The 18,487-nt window shown below is 40.0% G+C and overlaps 1 long non-coding RNA gene across 1 annotated transcript in view; it reads left to right on the top strand.

The window, feature by feature from the left end:
- Positions 1-18,487, top strand: part of LOC144089512 (uncharacterized) — an 80,924-nt gene that overhangs the window by 4,780 nt on the left and 57,657 nt on the right. Inside the window, exons 2-4 of the long non-coding RNA XR_013305089.1 lie at positions 1,169-1,319; positions 16,707-16,914; positions 16,991-17,092. This is a non-coding gene — a long non-coding RNA (uncharacterized LOC144089512). The remainder of the gene's footprint in view (positions 1-1,168; positions 1,320-16,706; positions 16,915-16,990; positions 17,093-18,487) is intronic.

Raw genomic sequence — 18,487 nt, 5'->3', positions numbered from 1 at the left:
TAAAATGAAGAGTATAGATGTATATTAAATTTCCTGATTTTCCCCCTTTTAAATCAATAATTGTAATTTTTTAATAAACATTTTTCTGTGTTTTTAGTTCAAAAATCATTTTGTAAAATCTAAAAATATATTTTAAAAAAAGCTAAAATAAACATTGTTTTAGATCTATAAAAACTGAATATTCAGGGCTTTTAATCCAGTTCTTTTAATCCATTTATTAAAAAAAAATGTAAATATTATATCTAAAATGGTCCAGCCCACGTGAAATCAAGTTGACGTTAAAGCGGCCCGCGAACCAACCCGAGTCTGACACCTTTGGTCTAGATGATGTCCAATGTACGGCCTGTGGGTGGGAAGGGGACCGATTTCTTATCTGTAAATTGGTCAAAAATAAAATGGGGCACATGAGATCTATTTGGCATGAACTTGGCTGGTGAACCAAACTGAGTTTGACACCCCTAGTCTAGACATAACAACCTCATTAAATTGAGAATGAACAATCATCATAATTCATAAACCAAGCCGTATTAATCCGTCGACGAACAAAAAGCCATCACCATCTGTCTAGCTGCTACTACAGTGCCGTCCATGTAATGCTAAGTTTGGGGTTTGTATAATTGTGTCAGGGTGCGTGCAAACATGTGCAAGTCTGTCTATAGCTTAAACCGCCAGTGCGTTCATCCCAGCTGTTATTGTGATCAAGTCTCTCTTGGCCTTTTGACAGGCGCTTTCATGTGTTTAGGCCGTATTTACAAAGAAATGTTATTTACTGGCATAAAAAATGGCCTTGTTTGGGACACTTGACCACATAAAAATGACAGTTTTTTTTCAAATAACATTATTTAGAAGTTAAGTCATTGAAGATTTTTTAAATTAAACCCTTTTGGGGGTTTTTCTGGTCTCGGCTGAACAACATTTTTCTTTTTGTTTCGTTTTGAGACTACTTGAATGCTGTTGTTTGAACATGTGCAAACACTGCGTGATATCAAAGTATAGAGAATATTCTTACAAATATTAGACTTATAACACTAGGTTTAGAGTGTCAATTGTCGTCATGCCGATACACAATTATGCCTAGTAGTAGAATGTGTGTGGTATTGTAGTAAAGTTCACATAATATTGTTCAATTCTTCAACAATGTTCAGGCTATTGTTTGTGTTTCTTTCAGAACAGAAAAGATAGATCTGTTGAAGAGCTCATTCTTGGTAACTCGAGGATATCAGCGAGGACACTGAAACCGCAAAAGTGCGAGCAGCAAACCCTCCGGAGAATCCGACGTCACAGCGCTCCCTGCAAAGAGCCCATTACGCACAAATCAGGTAATATAGTATGTACTCTAAGTATATCGATTTTGGATAAGTATGCCATGTTCTTGGGTTTGGCTTTGATTTTTAATCATTGGTTCTGACCCAAAATGTACTGCTGCTTCAGAGGGAAACATGAAACAATGGTATCTATTGTTTGGAAATGAGACAGACAACACCAGCTTGTCCGGTCTCTCACTTATGTATTGCATATACTGTCTAGGTTTGCCCAGCCGTCGTGATTCATTGCACGAATTGCTTCTCATACAGTACAACTATTTATGGGACAAAAGATCATGTCTTGTGCATAGTAAAGCCTCATTTCCTGTTCGTGACAGCGCTCTCTGAATTGGCAGGCCCCCCCCAATGAATTTAATTTGTAATGTGACCCCTTACTCTGTTTAATAATTACAGTCAATGCGCAGCCATGATTGCTTAATCAACCAGGAAATGTCTGAATATTTGTAAAACTAAAAAGGTGGCAGTGGTTGAGCTTTTTCTTCATTCACGATGATTACTTACTTATCTTTTCATATAATATATATATTGACAAACATTGGTGTACTTCTTCATTTTCAGAAAGTGGAAAAGGCACTTTGAATTGTACGATAAAACGTAAATAGCAAGCGTTTTTTTTTAACCACGTGTTATTTTTCCATGACCAACAGAGATAAACAGCAATTAAAAATATCCCATTTTAATGAGATACTTCAGATTCTTGCACTTTGAACATTTGATCTCAGGTGATCATAATTCTTCATGTAAATGCAAATCAGTGCAGCATATTGTTCCAAAGTCGAAAGCAAAGATTTAATTCTGGCAAAAGGAAATAATGTCTTGGATCGTTGGCTTTTATATCAAAATGAGTCATACTCCAATTCATTGACTCAGGACTTTTTATTGAACTTTAAATAACCCACTGAACTCTCAGTTAATTTACTGCATTGCAAGAAATATTTTCCCGCTAGTTAAAGTTTAACAGGAATATTTGTGTGGTAATAATCATGCTTTTCTTGTTTTCAACTTTGTGTACTATGTGTTCGCTACTCAAATGAAGGTACAGTCAGGGAAGGAGGTATTTAGTGAAAGAAGGTTGTGCAGCTAACAGATGGCTTTCTCACTCAATGTGCAGCAAAATACTCAACTTAGCCAATGGAAAAAGGGGATGGAGCCTGCCCGATTCATTATTTGGTCATCATTTTTTGCTCCAGTTTTCCATTTTGTCCATCTGCCATTGCAGCTGTGTTGTCATGGAGCATCAATGCCATGTCTTGTGTTTTTTTGTTTGTTTGTTAGTGACCTATTTTTAGACAAACCACCACACACACACTAACCCTCGCTATCTCCTCCCCCCATTTTATTGCAACCCTTCGTTTATTCTCTTAACATTTACAATATCGGTATGTTCTAGGTAGTTTATGTAGAACATTAGGTTCATGTGCAGAAAAGTGAGCGCAGAGGATTTTGAGCTTTGGATCCTCTTTAATTGAGCCTTTCTAATTAGAGGTTCTTAATCAGAAAGGCACGACTCTCCATACGCATTTTCCAAGGGTGCCATTGCTGTGGATATGCATGAATTCACCATATGAGCAGGTGTAAACGACAGACCTACTTGAAATATGCAAGATAAGCCGATCAGGCGGTATGGAAGATAATCGGCTTGAACAAATGATCATTATATAGAAGGTACAACATTTAAAGAGATTGCTGCTTCTTTATGGATGTTAGGGGAGGATTAAATCCTATAGGCCTGTAACCTTTAAACGTCACCTGTGTCAGTGCACGATGATGAAAATCATGTGATTTTTGTCTATTGTGGCCTGATTTCCGTCCCCTTCTTCTCTATAGTTATTGCCTGAGACATTTTTATCCTGATGTGAAAACATCGTTTAAAATCTAACGCTATGAAAATTTAAGTAGTACGGGATACCAGTAGGCTGCCCGGTCAAAGAGTGGTTAGTGCCTCACAGTTCTGAGATAGAGGGTTCAATCTCCGGTGGGTTCCGACCTTCCTGTGTGGAGTTTGCATGTTCTTCCCAGGCCTGTGTGGGTTTTTTCCAGGTCATTTGGTTTCCTCCCACGCCCGGAACACATACATGGTAGGCTGATTGGACACTCTAAATCAAGGGTGTCAGACACGGGTTGGTTTGCGGGCCGCTTTAACGTCAACTTCATTTCACGTGGGCGGGACTATTTTAGATATAATATTTACATTTTTTTAATAAATGGATTAAAAGAACTGGATTAGAAGCCCTGAATATTCAGTTTTTTTATAGATCTAAAACAATGTTTATTTTAGCTTTTTTATATATATGTTTAGATTTTACAAAATGATTTTTGAACTAAAAACACAGAAAAAATTATTAAAAAATTACAATTATTGATTTAAAAGGGGGAAAATCAGGAAATTTAATATACATCTATACTCTTCATTTTAATTTGATCCTAAAACAGAAAGTCGGCACTCATGATTTACTTTCCCGGGCCACACAAAATGATACGACGGGCCAGATTTGACCCCCGGGCCGCCACTTTGACACATGTGCTCTAAATGGTCCCTAGTTCTGAGGAAATGGTCGTTTATCTTATTGTGCCTTGTGATTGGCTGGCAACCCATTCAGGGCATCCCCAACTGCACCCCGTGACTCGTGTGAGGATAAGTGGGAGGGGAAAATAAGTGAATGAAAGTGTACTATTATATAAGCATATTAGATACCGTCATGATTGGGTAAAATCTGTATTATTGTCAGATGGCTTTCCTCAATTTGATAGGTTAAAGCAAATTCTGCATCCAAGTTGATATGAATAAACACACTTTTTGGCTGACTTTGTGAGGTTGCATCGGGGTTGGGGGCAGTGCCCATGTGACTATGCTTAAGACCCCCGAAGGGATAGAAATGGCCCTGTGTGGTCGCGGCAGAAAAACTGGCCAAAACCCAATGAAAGGGAAAACCCACTGAGCTAAAGTCTAATAAGATTTGTTGAAGCTTGACAAGATTAGCTGGGCTCCCCATCTGATTTTAAGAAGCATCCTTGAACAGCCATAGAGAGTCGCCTAATAAGGACTTGACGAGTTTGTCGCCTTCAGCACTTTGGCACAAAGCAAAGCTTCTACTATGCGCTTGACGTATGGCCGCGCTCCTCTAACTAGTTAGAGAGGAAGCCGCCAGCTGATTTTCATATTCCGCCAAATGAGAAATGCAAATGCCCAACGTAGCGATGATTTACCAGGCTTTCGGCCCGTGTAGAAAATCAAACGCAGGCTGCACATTTCATGGTTGGTTAACGTACGGCAGGGATGCGCCGCAATTCGTACACTGCACAAATCACATTGTTTTGGCGAAAGCCCTTTCTAAGAATTTGACTAGTGACAGGGCAGTGATGAAACCCAGTTGAGGCGCAGAAGCATTTCAAACAGGCTTGATGTTTTAAAACTTGTAGCATTTATCATGTTATGGTTTGGAATTGGACATGACAGCTTTTGATATTTGCTTACACAGCCCGCAGTCATTGTTTGTTCCTGCTTTGTCATTTCTTAAAATGAAATAGGCAATCGCGACTGGCTAATATACTTGGCTCTCCTGTAAAAATGGTGCAGGTGCCCCTCAAATAACCCTAAGGCAAAAAAATGCACCATTTACTGATTTTTTTTGGACTATAAGTCACACATTTTTTCATAGCGTGGCTGGCCCTGTGATTCGAGTACAATATATGCCTTTTATATTTTTTTCACTGGTCTCCAGAATGCAATAAAATGAACATATTTTCCAGGCTATAAGTCAAAAAAAAATTGTAGTTTGGCTGGAACTTACATAAATAAGCCTTTTATTTTTTTCACTCTGACCGCCAACAGCTTGTTATGGTGCATTTTAGGCTACAGTTAGCAAAAAATAGTTTATATATTACATTAACAGGTGCACATTTTGTCTTTTGTTCTCTATTTTACAATGATTATAACAGACAATGTTTGTTCCTGGTTTCTGATCAAAAAATGCGTTTTATAGTATTTTTGGCTTTACAATGTGCATTCTTTGGTTAGTGTGATTTATACTTAGGTGCAACTTATCGTCTGAAAATTATGGTCGCTTCTCTTGCAAAGACAATATCAGTTGTTTCATCAGCTTGCAGTATTTGGTGTTATCTACACTCGAGAGCGGCAGAAATGTGTTGCAATGTACACACAAAATGAGTGAAGGTAATTTAAGGCATGTGACGGGTAGGAGTATAAAATGTCCACATTGTAGTAATATATTGTGGTGTGCTGGTACCAGCTGTGCATACAAAGGATAAAAAGCAATTCACTCTGGACCCTTGAATATGTCCGTCATGAGATAAGATGTCATTCCTTCGTGTTCATACGTATTTATCTTTCGATTTTTCTAAAGTGGGCGTGTTTAAGATTTCTCAGGTACCAAATAACAAGGCATGTACAGCTTTATTCTAAGGGTGCAGTGCTAGTGGAAAAAAACTGAAAATAATCCAAATTTCTTCTCCTGACAGCCACTTGTCAAATTCAATCATATATCATCTGAAAAAGTAGATGAAAACACCATTACTTACACTTTCTACACGGCTCCACAGGGTAATGTCTGAATTCCTTTTTTTTTTGCAGAAAATGCTGCATGAGGCAAATCAAGGTTCAATTTATCACCCATTTTCTTCTCTTTCTCGGTGTGTGATGGTCTCCCATGGTTGTGGTTGTGCAAATGGAATAATCATGTAGCCCCCAGTGTGGAATGAGAGTGGATTGTTTATGCCAGCGCAAGGCCAAAGTGAAATATGCATGTGCATGTTTCCAGCTACTACTGTGTATGCAAGGGAGTGAAATATAAACTACACACATTATTACATTTTTGCTACCTAATAACCCCCAATGCAAATATGCAAGATACCGTATGTTGATAATTCTACCTGTAAACCAATTATCCGCCATAATATCAGTATGTTAGACTAATACAAATTAAATGTTTTTACATCCATTATATTGTACTGTAGAGGCAGGTCTTCTTTATTATGGTTGAGGGGAAAGAAAAAGACAATTATTCATAAATTAAGATGAAATTACCATTTAGATGAATTCTATTGTCTTCTGTATCTCATGGAAAAGCCATGAAATAAAATGATTGCATCCCTTCAGCCATATGAAGCTCACATATCGAGTTTTTTTCCCCCTCCACTCTCAGGAAAACGTGCCTCACGCGGAGTCCCAGAATAGAGCCACGGCCATTAATAAAGCATGTACCTGCTGCGCATCCCATCTCTTTGCTCGTATCCCTGCAGGAAAGAGGATAGTAGCCGTAAGTGTGCCTGTTTTAAAAATCAGAACCTGTTTAGACCTCTCCATCGAAAGTAGTAACAATTGTAAAATGGTGAACATCAGACTAAATGGCCATTTCTAAACAGTTTTTCCAGTAAACTATAGCCTAAAAAAACATAATAACATGCTGTCATGGTCAGAGAGAAAAAAACATAGATACATAAATGGCGCTTGTTTATTAGTCGCAGGCCAAGCCAAACTATGAAAAAAGTGCTTTATAGTGACTTATAGTCGGAAAATATGATTTTCATCTATTGATTGCAACACTTAAGTGGTCAGATGACATTAATATTTATATATCTTCTTTCTCTCACTCACAAAGCAGGCCTCTCCATGTCTTCTTCATAACCTTTTATTGCTTTTTGCCTACTCTCACAGTTTCTCTGTTGACTCATCGGCCGTCATCACCGACAGATTTCAGTCGTTGCCATAGCACTGCTATGACAACACTAATGATTCGGTCTCCTGTTTTGTGAATGAAAGCGTTTGGACCTGAAAAACCTCTTGTGTTTTACGTAGGATGAAACATAGATGTATTATTTATGTTGAGCAGTTCTTACAAGCTCTGATGATCTGGACCATTAGCTTTGCTTCAAATTAGTGGTAAAACAAGATTGTGCCGACTGGTACAACAAAGCTGGTCGTGTCATTATTTTTTAATGTGACATATTCAGATCTGGCCTAGTGACAACGCGAATATTTGGAGAATTGTCACTAAACATAACCGGTGCAAGTTTCCCTGCTTAATTCCAGTTGAAGCAGTTGATAACCCCTGACAACTTAATTTTGTCTGTGGACTGCATTTTACTAGCCTCACCCTGCTCATATAACTGCGTGTTGCCCAGTGTGATGGTTTACAAACAAACAGTTATTAGAATTAGGATAATATGAATGCATTGATTTCAAGAATCATTGAATGAGTTTGATACCCAATGTTGTCATATTTGGATGCAAAATGAGTTCGATATCCATAGGAATTGTTCACACTGCAAGAAAATAATGTGGCAGCCTGGTGCAAGAGTGATTAGCACATCTGCATCAGAGTTCTGAGATCGGACCCCCTAGACCCCATGCTGTTGATGATAGGTCCTCATCACAGCATGCATTGGATGAGTAAAATGAGCTTAAGGGAACCTAAACAACGTGTAGGAAACCAAAAGGCATCTTTTCAGTTCCAATAAAATCAGTTCCAATATCCATTTGACGGGTATAAACGATGACATCAGTAATGTAATAGGTACGTGGCATTAAATGAGTCATTGTAGAGGTGAAGTTGGACAGGACATGTGACATGACATCAATCACGGGTGCCACAGGGCCCAGCTGCCAGCAGCTGTTATACATTAAGCAAAGTGCAGCTGCCGGATTTGGTTGAGCCAGTTATGGGATAAGTCAATAACATGACGCCGTTAGGGTGCTGCCTTGAGCTCTTTATTTCATAATGCATGGTGGTTTTAAGCGTGAGGCGTGACATCTAAATCTCAAAGGCCGCTGTTGACTTCTGAGCTGATTATCGTGACCCGTGCTAAGTGTTTGGGTCAATGAAGTTGGCCTCTGCTCATCAGGCAAGGCACACCGAACCTTAATCTGGAAAAATAGGCTTGATATTAAGGTGTTGCACTGATAAAATTGGTGATTTGAATTCCACAACTATTAAGGCCAATGTTAATCCTGCTCTCAATTTGGGAGGTTCAACACACAACTTTTTGCTGATAGAAGTAGGGTAGCAACACTGAAGTATACTTCTACACCCGTGAATATGTTTGGAATGGAGTTGACAGCTGGTAGAGACTTAAAGGGCAGAAAGGTTCAGGGTCTGACCATCTTCACTCTGTGGACAAAAAATCCACTACTCAGACCAAGGTGTTTTACACTTTTCATGTAGCCCAACAATAACCAAATTAGGAGATGGCTCTAAGGTGCTGTGTGGTGTGTTTCATCCACTCTTGTTGGAAAACCATTTTCCACTCTCAGTGCCAAAGCACTTGTCTGAAACCAGAACTATCAAGCGAGCCAAACATGTGGTTTCAAATCACAGGTTGTGTTGAATGTGGTTCTTAAGGTAAAGTACTAATTACAATTGCCATACTGTTAATGCTTTTTCTTGAAGGAAAAATCAGAGCTTCTTTTTTACCCACCAAACCCTATGAATGATTGTACAAGTACATGCTCCATTTATAGGATGTAGAGTTTGCTCACTTTAGGGACTCGTCCAGAGAATTCAGAGCTTTTTATTGCCTTCTTTTAGTTCATTCCTAGTTCCTCCAGGCTGCATGAATGGATAAATGGTGTCACTAATATTTGTGAGATGATGTTTGGCTTTGCTTCAGATAATAGATGCTCCCTCAGCTATATATTTTTTCTATTATGATAATACCAACACCGCCGTGAGGAGAAGGCAAGGATCGGTTTAGGTCAGGGGTCTCAAACTTGCGGCCCGCGGGCCAACTGCGGCCCTCGGGACGATAATTTGCGGCCCCCGTCTTAATATGAAAGATCGATTTTTTTTTATTTATTTATTTATTTTTTTATTTATTTATTTTTTTTAATTTTTTTTTTTTTTTTTTTACCCCTTTCCCCATGATGGCGCCGTTTAAGTGGCAGCCAGTCGCAGTAGCTCTGTCCACTCATGTTTTTCTTGTTTTACAGCATGTTTTACATGAAAAATTAGAGGGAACATTGACATGCACCTGCTTGTGGCAGGTGTGATACTGGTGTGCCGATAGCGAGCAATGATGATGTCGTGACCGGATGATTCGCCTAAAGACGTTTCGCCGACGGACGTTTGACAGACGGACAGGTCGTACTAGTATTTGTTAGTTTAATGATTAAATACAAATACTAGTATTTGTATTTAATCATTAAATGCTGTTTTCAGCTGGATTTGACCGAATTTGAGAGCATTTTGAGCCGTTTGGCGAATGGACGTCTATAGACTTTTTTTGCCTCCATCGCGATATCATCCAGTATTTGTATTTAATCATTAAATGCTGTTTTAGGATGGATTTGACCCGATTGCTGTCATTTTACGGCTCGGTTCTGCTACATCTGCCTGCCCAAGAGTGCTTATTCCCGGACTGCCATTGATGGTAGACGAACATTGATTTTTACTATAATTTGGACAACACCGGCGGCGGGCCGGATTAAAAATCCTAACGGGCCGTATATGGCCCGCGGGCCGAGGTTGAAAAACTTGTACACACACGATCCGGCGGGGCGAGCGTTCGAATCCCGTTTCGGCGAAACCTCCGTTCGGCCGAATGAACGTTCGGTGGAACGTCCATTCGGCGACCTGCCCGTCTGTCAAACGTCCGTCGGCGAAACGTCTTTAGGCGAATCATCCGAGTACCGATGATGTCGCTCACACTGGTACTCAGTGCGCTCAGGGAGGTTGTCTTTCTGCTCAGACCAACAAAAAATTAGAGGGAACTTTGGTTCGGAGCTGAATGAACCAATCACGGTGAGGTATACGGCTATGGAGGGCGGGACATCGGCCGGGCTGTCCAGTGCCTCGCTCACTCACTCATTCATTCCTCCAATCAGCTGGGCGGAGGAGAAGCCGTGAGGCCGATCACTCCGCTCGGCGCGCACACTCCTCCGCTGCTCTCGGCATAGAACTGAATGTTTTATCAGTGCTTTTCTTGTGGAAATCCTGATGCGGCCCAGTCTCACCCAGACTCGGCCTCTAGCGGCCCCCAGGTAAATTGAGTTCGAGACCCCTGGTTTAGGTCTTTCCATATAGTCAGCCAAAGCTAAAAGCAAGTGCATCCTCACTTGCAGGCTGGTTAACCTCACTGTTCCACTATTAATCACTATTTTCCAAGTCAGTCACTCCAGTGAGTCTAAGGGGGTCTCCGAATCAGAAAATACATCCCATTTCCCTCGTGACAGCACATGTACACTCAGACGCTGAGCGGAAACGTAGTTACAACATTCTTGACCTCCAAGGTCAAATGTTACCATTATAAATGGCTCGCTCTCACGTTTTGCTTCTTACTAATCATGGGGGTGTACACACATCTCGATGACCCTAAACCACTCACATTTCATATTACAGTGGGCTTCTACTCATGAAGGTGGTAGTCATCAAGACCTTGGAACGAGTTTTGCTAATTCAATGTAAAATGTCTCTACTTACAAAAAGTCCATGTTACGAAAGCACTTCTGGAACAAATTCATTTCTTAAATAGAGGTGCCACTGAATATACATCTCGATGACCCTGAACCCCTTGCCTTTCATATTTCATGTTGTTTGGTTTCACAAGCTGCCATTTATAATGCTGACCATTTTCCTAAAATCAAAGTGTTTCATTTCTGATCTTCCAGGCTTTACAGTTGGTGAAAAAACGTCACAAGATAGGGAAAGGGATTTCTTTCTCTTTTGGTATTAACAACACAAATCAGCAAAAGTTTTCCACTAGCATTTCCCTTTTATGTGTTTCATTTCTCCATTCCATCTCGCCACCCGAGCCCTGAGCTCCTGCCAGTTTCTACTTGAAGTCCTATTTGCCTTGATTTCATTAACTCTCTCCAGATGGTCATAGTCTGAGAGATCTGACGCCTCTGTCCCATACCTTGGAGAGCGCAAAGATGTGAGGCTTTTGCTTCTGGTCCAAGCCCAGAGTCGAGCCCGTATCTCAACAGAGCGCGAGCGAGCATGTATGATTTAGACTTTGGAGCAGGTTCAAAGCAAATGAGGTGCGAGATCCAAGAAGAAATATATAGCTGAGGAGGAAAAGAGAAATAGTATACGTGGGAGTGTGTCACACAGAAACAAATCAGCTGGTGAGCCGAGGAAGAATTAGAATAAGAAGAAGAATAGGGAAATGTGATAAACTGTAAAAGGCAACTGAAAATAAGATAAAAAGTGAAAAAGGCCATTCTCCTCCTACTCAGTTTGCTCCATCTGTTTGGGCTTATCTTTGAAAGGGTTTGGTGCTTGCGGCCTGGCCCCAGGAAGTCATCATCCCCAACTCCCTTCTGAGTTTTGGGAACGAAACGTGATCCTCTTAATTAGTTCTGACATAATGCAAAACTCGGAGACTCCAGACCACACTGTAAGCACCACACTGCATAATCCCCAAAGGCTGAAAAACAGACACTACCAGGGGATCAACATAGAGGTGGAATCCAGCCTCAGGAATGCAAAAAAAAAGGCATATTCACTTATGACATTGGTCGAAAAGGACTCAGCTGTAAACATCTCTGAAAATATTGGTTATTGTCCAAATACAAATGTAATGGGTGTAGACCCAAACAGTGGTGCTTTGGTTGTGAGTGAGATTGGCTGTCTGTCTCTTAAAGTGTTCCGTACCATCGACTGGTGACCATTTTAGGTTATAGTTTACCTATCCCCTTAAGTCAGCTGGGATAGGCTGCGGCACGCCGCGACCCTGACAAGCATAATCAGTGTTAAAAATGAAAGCATGAATCATGATTGTCAATGGCTTCCATACGGGGCATCACCAAAAACTCGAAATGAAAAGTAAAACACACTTGTGGGGTTTTCGTTTTAGATTTTGAATGGAAATTGTAATGGCCTAAGGTTGATTGAAAGCCAAAGTTAGATTGTGCGCAGTTTCAGTTACAAAAGAATTAACGAGGATAATGACTAGCAGTTTTGGTTGGCTTTAATGTGTGTGGAAACAGGTAAACACGGTTAAAATGTCAGAAAATTGCATTTAGACCACGGTTTACGCCTGTGTAACAGAAAGAGTGATCATATTTCCACCATTTTCCCCTCTCAGCACATTCCTAAGCCTCCTCCATGCGTTGTGTCCATGTGTCATGGAACTGCTTCCTGTTGTGGATGGAATGTTCTCCAAAACTTTTGAAAGAATAAGTGATGTGCTAATATATCATTGAGGCCAGATGACAACTGAAATAGCCCTGCAAATTTCACTCACTGCTAGCTACTCTTTCTATTACGAGTGGAAATTATTCCAAAACCAAAGACTGGTTATGAATGTTGTTGTTTCTGTCCCATGGCAGTCGCTAAACGCCAAATCCAGTCAAAGTGTGTATTGAACCTGAACCTAACCTAAACTGTGACACCTTTTTCAAACAATATATTGATTCTTGGTGAGATCATTTCGATAACCTTTTGGGAAGCCAATAGACCCCTCTTTCAAAATATTGCCACACCTCTAATTTATAGGTTTTCTCTTTAAATTTTCGTTCTACTGTCTTTGCGCTAGCCTCCGCTAGGAAAATTGGATGCCAAAATTAAGCGGTTCTTTTATTTGATGTACTTGTTTTCTCTAGATTGTGTACACAAATGTGCATGACTTTTAATGGAATGTCTGTCTGATTGTGTGTTTTATCGCAATCCCCTGAGCTCCAGTTCAAATACTATTAAGCTCCCATGCGGATGGTGGAAGAACCGGGCTGAAAAAGCTACAAACAAAGAAGATTTTTGGGAGCGGGGGTGGTGCCCAGCAAAGGATGTACTGTATCTGTATAGAACAAGAAAAAAAAAGCTACAAAAATGTGCTTTGGCAGTCACAATTTAAATGACTTGTTGGCATCTACTGCTGGTAAAAGCTGCCAAAGTTCCCTGAGAGCGAAGAATACGAGAAGAGAAATACAAACTAGCCAATCTATGTGGTGTTTGTAAACAGACAACCAGAGGAATCCCAGCTATGAAAGTCAACCATGAGCTCGATACTACTATTTAAATGTCTATGTAAACAAAGTGAGGACGGATAACAATGCAGCACAAACACCACCCGCAAATTTAAGGCTTACAATTTTCACAGTGTGCGTGCCTGAACGCATTCTTTTCATGTTCATGTCAAGCCAAGTGTCATTTTTGTGGCACTCAGAATGGAAAACTGTAATCTTGAGTCACTTTGTGGGGATTTTGAACAAACAAGGAAGATAAAAACAGTGTAGACTCATCCTTTCTTTGTTTTGGCATCTGATCTTGAGTAAACAAACATGTATAAATGTACTATGTACAAAAGGAGAAGTTATCGATCGCATGATGAAGAGTAACAGTTTGGCCATATATCATGTTTTTGCCTCCATTCCACATCATTCCTTTTCCAACTTCCCCCGAATGACCCTGAGGTCAGACAGGAAGTAGCTGCACCCTCTTTGGGCAGCAGAGCACATGCAGGATGCATCCCAGAGGAACAGGAAGCGACCCTACATGTTTGCCCAAGAGATAGGGAGGGATGACACATTGGAAGGATCATCCCAAGAAGAGATTGGAGGAATTTGTGAGTCAGGCAGATAAACATTCAAAGAATTTATTACATCTGCAAACGGAGGAGGCGATCTCTGGTAACAGAGGTTACGCTGATGTTGAGTGAAGAAGTAATAAGGCAATTGACTAGGTGACTGATAAGCTTAGACAGATCGAGTCAGGGCAGAAGACTGTAGAAATCATTGCAGGGTTGGAATTTCGCTTGAATCATTTGGATCTATGGATGTTAAAAAAAATTCCAGCATACTCCTGAATGTTCTCATAAAAACAACAAACATCAGTCAATCACTGGGCATGACAAGTATACTACAAACACACTTGTATTGACAACTCATTTAAGTGGGAATTAGACACATGTTGTCAGCATGGAGGTTAGGTCAGTGAACCATTACAACCATCAGTGACTTTAAGTATAATTCCGCTTGTAAAAAGCAAAAAAAACAAAAAAAAAACATGTGGTTTGCTGAACTCTTAGGAACCTCCCCCTCCCCAAAAAATGAAAAACAGCAGCCTAAGAACCTTCACAAGATGAACAATGAATACAATGCACTAAGATAATGTCATATTCAGCTGATTTTTAAGTAAACATCAGTCTTGGTTACTTTAAAAGTCTTTCCTAATTATGTAGTTCTCCCACCGGTTTTCCGACCTAATAGAAAAGGAACATTCTGCAAACATGTTAATGGCTTTTTGATCAGTCTTGGTTACTTTAAAAGTCTTTTCTAATTATGAAGTTCTCCCACCGGTTTTCCGACCTGATAGAAAAGGAACATTTTGCAAACATGTTAATGGCTTTTTGAGGCTTACGCTGAGTCCTTATGGCTAACCCGCTGACCACGCCATCTATTTACTACCCAAAGCTGACCCAAGAGAGATCAGAGGAAAACACGTCTTGACGATGCTGCCTCTCAAGGTAGCCGTTTGCCAATTAGGACCTCATAAATAAGCAGGACAGGAGTGTTTAAGTGGCTGAGGGAACGTCTGTTTGCAGTTAAAATTGGGAATTACGCTCAACTCATCATGTGGATTTCGATATTCCTTCAATGACTTCATATCATTCAAACATTAACACATTCTTCCTTAAGCAAAATTATATTGCTCAATCATAGCATTCCCATTCAACAAAGATGGATATCATTTTCTGTGAGATTTGTGTGTAAAGCCCTTTCATTATTTATGACTAACTTCTGGGTTATTGTTTAACTATCAGCCATAACACATACCACATATTCCAGTGAGGTATGCGTCTTCAGAAATCAATCATTGTAGTGTTGAAAGCCTGGGGTTGTTAAACATGCTCACAGGAGCTACTTTAAACATAGACTTTACACGTATTCTCATAGGTAATTTTCAGTGGAAGGATTTATTGTTTTGCACTGGAACCTGCTGCTTGTACCATATAAACTATAAAAAAAGTGCAACTTATAGTCCGGAAAATACACTAGGCGTATATATTTCTATTGTGAAAGGGTTTTATGATGATACACCATGTAAATTTGTTTAAAATGCATTAAATTGCATAGCAATATAAAAGGGAACAAACAATATACCGCAGAAAAGTTCAAGTTCATTGTTTTCCCTTGACCGAAGCCAACTTTGCTTGAAAACAATGCAGTTGAACCACAAAAAAACCTACCAAAACCCTACGGTACTCTGTTGTTGCTCTGGTTTTGAAGCGCTCAAGTCACACCCAAACTAAACACAACGCTTTTTACTCACAGTGTTTACTTGGACATGATAGCATTGTTGTCTTACAAAATAACAACACTGTGTCATGTGTTTTCTAATGTTTGCCTTTTAAGAATCTATAAATCTCAGTTGTGTACTTGGACAAAGATAAATGATGCCTTAAAATTGTGAAACATGGGCTGATGTGATTTTTTTTTCTTCACGGCCCCTGCAAGTTTTGATGACATTTTTTGACATGCTCGACGTACGTCTTGCTGACGTGAATTTGAAAGAATGCTCGCTGACAGAGTTTTAAGAGCTTCTATTTTACTCGCTGCTTTAATCAGTATGTGGAAAAAACAAAGGAGGGGGTCGCTACATTTGTGAAGAGCGCCATTGCTTACACAAGTGGCCAGTAAAACTTCCAAATATTTCCCTCTCCAAGTGCTGATGTGTGCCTTTGCAACATATTGCTCTTGATCAAAGTCAGATGACGCTTGATGGCGGGGATTCTCGCCTCCTATCGCTTTGTCCAAATAATCCCAATAACAAAAGGGTGTTTCCTTGGAGTGTTTCGACAAGCAGCTGTGAGAGCACAGGAAATCGCACATTTTTTGACAGGAAGTTCCGTCCACGCACGAACTTATATATACACACACACACACACACACACACACATCGACCCAGCCAGGAAGCCGAGCCAACTTGGCTCGCCGGTTCATTCATAAATCTTGTGCACACATACGTACACAACCGCTGAGTGTAACTGGCAAGGCGAGCAGACGAGGTTCATGCGGTGTCACACGTGGAGATGAACACACCTCTGACAGGATGTGGATAGGTCAGAGGCCCGTAAAGGCTGGGTTTACTTATGGGCGGCTTATTGGAGTGGTGGATACAATAAAATATAGTATATATGACTAGTCTCATACTGTATCTTTAATTGTGAACTGGTTCTCCAGTGTGGTCGTTTTATCTTGTGATAACGGTATTTTTAGGAGTATAAGTCGCACCAGCCAAAGAATACAGCATGAAAAGGGGGGAAAAGTTGCACTGTTGCTTTAAATCTCATTATACTTTTATAATGAGAATAATAGTGTTCAATTCAATTCAATATGTATGTGTGTGCATGCATGAAATTGAGTGAGAAATTGGATGTTGTGCTCATCCACCTCTCCGCTGGGTCTGCTCTATTTCCTGGTTGCAGGTGTTGCAGTGAGATCACTTCCTGCCAGCTCCCCCGTGTGTGTGCGCACGCGCACGTATAGTCATGGCCTCCAGCAATTTCCTGCCCGTGGGGAAGAGGAAACTGGAGGAAACAGGATGAGCCTCCCGGGCAGATGGGGTCACAAAGGCCTTGGCTAAGTGGATAGAGGGGACAGTGACCCTGAAATAGGGAGGGGTCCACAGATGCGGTACTTGCCTCCACCTTGTTTTGAGTACATTGTGGTGTTTACTTTCTCAATAATAATTATTTCTTTTGTTTTTCAGAAATGGGGAAGAATGACCATTTTAATGTCACAGGAAAACATTTGTGTCATCGGGGGACCTGCACGTTGCTTAGGAGTGGATGCTGCCTTCTCACAAAATAAGGTAGGGTCACTTTAAGATTGACATGGGTCCTGGGGGGGGCATGATATCACACTTGACACTTTATTAAAATACGTAAAATTATATATAGCGATATAGACCAATTTCATACTCTGTACAAGGCTGTTAACAGAAGTGAGTGTTTAATTGTATAACAGGACTGCAGGACTTTAAAACCCAATCCATTAATAATTTACCCACCATTTGTCAAAGTAACAACCATTATTCAACTTTCCATGTAAAATGTTGCATATCTTCACTAAGCGCTTCTTGTTTTTTTACATTTACATTCCTAATTCAATGTCCCAAAGTCTGCATTTCACTTAGTCTGAATTCTTGAAGCTGTCCAAACACCTGAAGTATTCAAAATAACACTTGCAGAGTCCATAAAACAGCCCGACACACATTGGGATATTCTCTGATGTGGTCTTTCTACTGAACTTCCTCTTTCTCAGCCATTGGGAATATTCTGTGATCATATTTTTATGATATAGATATATGTTGTACTCCATGTGAGTACGTGTAGGTGGACAATAGAGCTTTGTGATGTATGGTTTAAAACTACTCTTTGATTGTTGTGTTGGGGCACAACTATAAAAAGTTAGGTTTGTAGTAAATTGCCCGTGTAGTGTACTAGACATTTTTTATTATTACTATGGGAGCAGTCCCTTATCAGCTTTTTCATTTGAAGGTGTACAACTCATGGTTGGGTGATTTTACTGTGAAAGAACATAGATCATCAAAGACAAGGAAGGCAGGAGAATGGAAAGGAAGGGAAACAAAAAGGAAAATAAAAACAAAAGGAGAACAGAAAATGTCTTTTAAGCACCCTCTAAATTTCCAAAATTTTAAAGGGAGAAAAGGTGACATAGTTGCGACAATCTTTTTCACTGTGTCACAAGAATCATAATCTATAGTGTATAGCCTATACCTAACTTTAATGCTTTTACCAAAGAGCAAAATACTTAAAACCGTTGACCCTGAACACAGTTATCCTCAATAAGGAGCCAAATCAAAGGCATATATCATCACCAAGCATGAGGAAGAAACAGAATACAATTATAATTGTTCGGTTGTATTCCAAAGACAAGATGGCTGTTTAAGGACCATTTGCCTAAATGATCAGACGATCATTATTTGAACTGAAAACATTGGTTTTAAGTACCGCTGAATGTTTTAGAACTTGTGAAAGTAAAAAACTGAAGGGAGTTTCGAAAATGAAAGTATGGTCTGATGTTTCAACCATTAGTGTTTGCAGTTCCTAGTGAGTATGTAATTAAAATTTTGTTACAAGGAACTTTAGTGAAGTGAATATGCCGGCCACGTAGACCTCCTCGCAATGTCTATTAGCTATTCAGTCAATGGGAAAGTGAATTGTGTGGCGCGTGAGAGTACGCA

The sequence above is a fragment of the Stigmatopora argus genome, chromosome 15 (genome assembly GCF_051989625.1).
Source record: "Stigmatopora argus isolate UIUO_Sarg chromosome 15, RoL_Sarg_1.0, whole genome shotgun sequence".
In the NCBI taxonomy this organism is placed as follows: domain Eukaryota; kingdom Metazoa; phylum Chordata; class Actinopteri; order Syngnathiformes; family Syngnathidae; genus Stigmatopora; species Stigmatopora argus.
Note: the sequence above shows the minus strand (reverse complement) of the source record. Positions and strands in the feature narration are given on the sequence as shown.